The 6,697-nt window shown below is 36.5% G+C and overlaps 1 pseudogene; it reads right to left on the bottom strand.

Annotated features, from left to right (window-relative positions):
- Positions 1–2,425: 2,425 nt before the first annotated feature.
- Positions 2,426–6,697, bottom strand: part of LOC107689123 (fetuin-B-like) — a 5,740-nt pseudogene continuing 1,468 nt past the window's right edge.

Raw genomic sequence — 6,697 nt, 5'->3', positions numbered from 1 at the left:
CTGTATTATTTTACCCTTGTGCCAGACATTCAATATTACACTACACTGTAAACCCTTGCTGTAGAAAAATGGCCAAATTCTGACAGTAACATACCATTTTCTATAAAAAATGTAATATTCTGTAGAAAACCATGCATACTGGGAAACATTTGCCATTTTCGAAAAAGCAGCCTACAGGAATGCACTGTGAATTAACAGAGCTCAAAGTCGACACTCAGAGGCTGTGTTCAAAATCACACCCTATACCCTCATTCACTATCCCCTACATGAGTTTACTTGACCGACTGAATGAAAGGAAGTGAGTGAATTCAGACACTGATGAACACCTGATGATAACAAGCAGAATCACTCAAGGACAAAGAAACAAGAAGAAATACAAGAATAAAAACTGACTTCCAGCTTCAGCTTTAAGACCCTTTCACACTGAGTGTGAAAACAGTTTAGTTTTACTGACAATTCTAAGTTTTATTGAAAATAATAATAAAGTGTGTAGTTACTGTTATGGAGGTCAGTGTTTGCTTTAGTTGTGCTCTTGAACCTTGATTCTTACCTTGAGACATGTTTTGTCTGTTGTAACTGTGTTCAAAAACACATTTATTATGGCAAAAGAAATGATCAGGTGATTTTGGTTATGTTGTGATGCTACCATAATTATAGTGGACTCATCTGAATCTCATCCAGTGTTAAATCTTTAATTACGTGGGTGTTTTATTGATTGTAGTAGTTTTGTGATTCTGCAGCATGAGACTGAACAATGTTTCACTAATCAGTAATGTTTAAGAATTTAAGGAACATTTAGAACTTCTGCATCACTTAAACCAGTGGTTCTCAACCCGCGGCAATTCAAATGTGGCCCACCGTGCTGAACACAATAAAAAAAAAATACTTTCAGTTTTACAATTTATTTTAGTGAGATGGCGAGTCAGAATCGACAACTTCATCCTTGCGATACCGACTCAGAAAACACTAGTTTATTAGTAAATAATTCAAATATCTCCTTACTTTTTCCCCCTGACGCATTTATGGTAATTACTTTTGCCGATGCTTTGTGGCAAACTTAAGCCTATTGCGTGCATTTGAACGCAGAACTCTTCAACTGCGCTGACGGCACGCATGCTGCTGCTGCTGCTGGACACTAAACACCGTCAAGCCGCTCTTGACATCTGCACAATTCAGAAAAAGAGGCGGCTTTTCTGCATTAGGTATGTTTTTTTTCTTTCTTTTTTTTACTCTTTGTACAGCAGTTATTGTTCATTCTAAATAATTTTTTTAATGCAGAATATGTGTTACATAAATACATGAAATGTAGAACACATAAAAAAGTGCTCGTGGTTCGTCTGCCAGTGGGCATTTTTTTTGCACGATGTATTCAAAAATTCTTCATTACAACTGCTGCTTTAACTCTTGTTGTAGTTTCACAGTGGTGGTAATATGAAATTTAATTATGCTAACAACGTAATACATTGATTAAGAGAATTTAGACACTAGATAAAACCAGTGAACCAAGAAACCAAATGATGATAATTTCTTCATCAATATTTAATCATCATTCACTCTTATCTTATTTTCTCTGCTTTTCCTGTAATAAATGTGCTTTGTACACACAGTTAGAACAGCCAGAACAATAGCTGATATTACAAAGTCAAGGGTCAGGAGTGTTGTTCTGTTGTGATTTAAAGAGTTTCTGTTGTCTGAGTTTTGTGAGGTTACCATTGTGCTGAAGAGTAGAGTCTGTGCTTCAGTCCAGGAGAAGAACAAAAAAAAAACACTGGTATATGATTCATGTTGCTTTATTTAAAGGCAATAGGTGTGTAGCTATTGATGCAATGAATGTTTCTTAGCTAATTCCAACTGCACATGCATGGGTGCTGTGTTTGACCAGTTGTTATCTGTAAAAGATTACATTTAATGTTGAAATTTTAATGGTTGTGTTTCATTCAGCTATTTTGCTTTAAGAAATGTTATTTCTAAGTAGACTCAAATGCAATATGTTTAAAGTATTAATATGCTCATGTTAAAAATACTAGTTTATAAACTTAATTGGCAGTTGGCTAATTTAAGGAAGTCGGTTTCTAAAAATGAAATTAGTTAACACGAGTTTTAATTTAGTCCATGGTATATTTACAGTAGAATGCTGTAAACTAGACTACAGTAAATAACTGCACAATTAACAGTAAATTACTGGCAACGCTGTTCTAGTATTTTCCTGTAAAAAAGCCTGGTAAGGTCTAACAGTGTATGAAAATCCATTATAAAAATACAACAACTCTTTCACACTAAGTAAAAAAAAAAAAAATCTTGATAAGGCATTTTAATTTAAGAAATGCTATTTTAATGCATGATATTTTACTTTTAATTAAAGCTACATTTAGGTATTTTTTTATTATTATTATTAAGTATAACAGATTAAAACAACAGGGGTGCATGTACAAATTGATGTCCAAAAATAAAAAATATAATTAATGATTTATTTAAAAAGTTCTCAAGTTCAGGTTCATCGGAAAACATGGTACACAAATGCCACCATTTCCTCCAAAAGACTCAACTTTGTATTTTGTGAATAATTGCAATTAGCAACAATTGTCAGAGGTTTAAAGAGATTTCTAATATGTTTCAAAGAAAGTGTAATTAAATATTACTTTGCTGGTTTTGACAAGGCTTTGTAAGAGAACTGTTAAGTATCACATTTGATCTGAACACTTTATAAATTACACATCTGAGACCTTTTTCCAAACATTTAATTGACCTGAATTGTAAATATTGTGCTCAATGACTGAAGCCTCTCTAGACGGTGGTGTAGCGAGAGACCCCCGGACAGGAGCGGAAGGGAGACGGGACGCTGGGAAAGATGCTCAGAAACACAGGCTAATGAGGAGGTGCAGTGCTTGTGGGTATCTGCCTCCTCTGACGGCGCGGCACATGACGGAAGTTCAGCGGCGGTTTGACGGCGCGAACAGAGTAGCCTGCTTCCTCGGATGAGTCAGCCTCAGTGGATTCAGTGGATTCGCTGGAAGAGGTGGAGTCTGACGCTGGGAGTGATCCGGGTCCTGCAGGGATGGTCTGATACACGGGGTCGGCTAGCTGAGGTCTTACTGCTCCAACATCTTGGAATGAGGGCTTATGGATATGATGAATTTGAACATTGTGGGTTGGAATATTCTGTTACACCAAATACACAAAATAATGATCTTTAAAATAGCATCATATGACCCCTTTAAGAGCAAGCATGCGGTCTGTAATTGATGCTTTATCTCTATTTATTATTCATGTGCAGCCACAGAAAAGCATGTTGTCTCATAAACCAGTAAAAATCAGTCTTATGTTGAACACTCACAAATCATGTTTCTTACTGATAATTACAACATTGTGGTGGTGTTCATGTGTGCTAATTTTGTAAATATGATTAATCTGACATGATTTGAAGATGACATAATTCAAGGACAAAAGAAGAAAGACTGGGCATAAGGAAACAGTCCATTTTAGTCTTTCCGTTTAGACTTTTCTAGAGCGAGAGGATAATAAGTGCACAGGGAGATTCAGATCAACTCTGCTGGGTTTGGCTCAGTTTCCTTCTCTTACGTTGAGATGTTGATTTACCTCAGTCATCTGGCTTTTACAGCTGGAAAGTTCCCGCTTTCCGGTGTCTGACCTGGAGAAAAAGCCTGACAAACAAATATGGATATTTAGGGTACCTGTGGGCGAAATATTTCACAGGACACCTTCACATCTTGCTGGCCGTGGCCAAAAACCTCCCCGACACAGAACCCAACAGGCTGAAATGAAAACAGACAGACCAAATAAACACACTAGAGAGAGCAGACAGTTTGGCAAATTAGGGAAAACTTCATCAAATAAAACTTTTTATGGTGTGAGAAAAATAACATAGAAAATGTTAAGAGTGATGGATGTTACGTCATTCACATGGGATCTAATTTACATGGACGTAATGGCTGTTGGCAGCATCTCACCTCTTTACCTTCATGTCCTGGCTCACACAGAACCTCAGGGAATGGAGCGACTGAGCATTCCTGAACAGTGAACTCCACAAAACTAGCGGGAACAGGGGAGCTCTAAGAAATGAAGTAAAAATATTCATTAAATCTAGCCAGGGTAGGAGTCATCCTATTAAAGAGTTCGTTCATCCAAAAAAAAGAATTCTTTCATCACATACAGAATGCATTTTTATTAAATAACTACTTGGGTCTCTTTCTCACACAAAGGTATTAAATGGCGTCAGAAGACTGGTACTTTTATTATGCTCTTCTGTCCTTTTTAGAGATTGACAGTGTGAGTCCTCATTCACATTCATCCGATTTTTGGGGTGAATTTAAATGTTAAGGATGGAAATGTGGAATAAAAGAAGAATGTACATGCCATCATGGTACAATGTCATTAGACTTGCAAGAATAATTTTCACACAACCGTTCTGTATCCGCATTCAAACCGGTTATGCTGGTATTAACGCTGATTAGACAGTAGATGGTGCTATTTTATTCATACTTAAGTATCAGTCAGTATCAGTTTCAGTTTCTGCTGTTCTTGTTGCATTTACACTGCTTTAACCAGCAGATGTCCTCAGCATGCTACGTTTCGAGTGCATCTAAATGGTGACTCTAGCTAGTGTAATCTATCTGATATGTTACTCTGTTTTCTGTGCAGAGCTTCTGCGCAATTTCTGTCTGCTGTTTAAATGCACAAGCCCTTTTAATTCTAATGAATTCTGATTAGTTGTCAGTGTTTTATCAGTTTTTTTATAAGGTGACCCCAATGACATTGTTCCTCTATAATATCATTATCATTATAGTTGTGGTGTGAATTTCACAATTCTTTTAAATTTAGAACGAATTTTAGAACTCTATCTTATAATTATCGTTCTTGGTGTGAACGGGCCTTTACACATCGCTATGCTACTGACAGCAGACAATGGACCTTTTTTGCCCACTAAACAGGTGTGATTCTAAACTCTGAATTTTTCTTTTTATTTCTTTTATTCATTTTGAAATGTTGTGAAACCAAGGTTCGAAACGGGTTTGAAACTGTATTTTAACTGTATGCTGAGATCACGTGACTTGCCCTGATAACACACGTACATCACAGAGACGTCTATTTGACGTCTGCATTTACATCTGCAAGACATTTTTTTAGAGTGTTTGCTCATCTGCAATACACCTATAGGACGTTTAGAACATGTCTTTAAGATGTTTATGATTTCGAGTGTATGTAAAACTGGCATATTAAAGAAGTCTATCAGATGTTATACACAGCAGATGCTTTCCAGATGAAGAGATCTTTAACAGACATCTTGCAGACGTATCTGTGCTCTCTGGGTGGCGAATCTGAAACAAGCTCCGAAACCAAAAATGTGTGAATGTCTCGAACCTTCTGAAGCAGGGTTTCGGACAATAACTACTTAACAGATTTTATTCTCAATATTTAGTAATAGCCTCAGATTTCAGCAATAATCTTGTATATTTTCACTCACTATCACAAGCAGGTGTGATCGTTCGTTACCTTGGCAACCGTATGAAAAGTAGGCCTACTTGTGCACATAAGAGGCAGCAAGATCTCAAAAAAAAAAAAAGCTTGCTGTGTACAGTCTACATGTCTTTCATGTGACTATGCTGTACATTATTTATGGCTGTTTGTTAGGATACTGATACAGGAACTACTGTTGTCAAGTGAGTTTCATTCATAATGTTTCCCCCTGTAAACTAGTATAACATTTCACAGAGTATAACCCAGTATTACGGTGTACCGTGGCAAACCTAAATGACACCACAGTTTAATGAATTGTAAAAACTGATGAATTGTCGTCTTTTGTGACCTGATGGGAGGCTCTGGTGATGGTGATCACAGTCAGGCTAACAGGAAGTGTGCTCTGTCTGTTGTATTTGAGGAGGGATGTCCGAGCTGCAGCGATGGCTTCATTACTGTCGACCGGCAGCAGCAGAGGACAGACCGGACACCTCAAGCGCAACTTCTCTGGAGGGTCTTGGGGAAGGAAATGAGAAAGAGCGCTTCTTTAAGTGAGTAAGATAAAAGAAAAATCTGAAATTGCATTGAATAAAATAGCAGTGAAGCATTGCAGTAGTTTAATTAGTTTAGTTTATTTAACAAAAGCAAGACATCAAAACTTGTTTGTCAATAAATTCAAAGGCTTATTTCCATTGTGGTCCTTGCCATTAAACAGAATTAGTACTTGCTGTTAAGCAATACATAAAATTAATTCTGAGACATACCTGCATTTTACTAATATAGTCCTTTTTCTAATAATTAGATTATGATAAGCATCTTAAAGTATATTTCAACCAAAAAAAAAATGTCATTTTACTGTTTCACTTGTAAATATTATTAGACTAGGAGATTTGAGTCTCCACTTGAGGGCTGAACCAACGAATCGATAAAATCTATAATAAAAGACAATGAAAATAATGGGCAATGAATCTGATGATCGATTAATCGCGTCTGCGCACTTGAGTCATGTCATTTTCCAGAAGTAAATTATGCATTCCTATGGACAAAACACATCTGAAATATAGCCAGACACAAACTGAGAATCTTTTATATTAAGCTCTTCAAACAAAAGCATAGTTTAACATGTCCTGACCTGGCATGTGCTTTGATGCATGCATGTGCTGTTTACTGGATTTGAGACGCGTGAAATGCGAATTTATTTTTAATTAAAGTTATTAATCAT

Source organism: Sinocyclocheilus anshuiensis, unplaced genomic scaffold (genome assembly GCF_001515605.1).
Source record: "Sinocyclocheilus anshuiensis isolate Anshui unplaced genomic scaffold, SAMN03320099.WGS_v1.1 scaffold345, whole genome shotgun sequence".
NCBI classification, from domain to species: domain Eukaryota; kingdom Metazoa; phylum Chordata; class Actinopteri; order Cypriniformes; family Cyprinidae; genus Sinocyclocheilus; species Sinocyclocheilus anshuiensis.
Note: the sequence above shows the minus strand (reverse complement) of the source record. Positions and strands in the feature narration are given on the sequence as shown.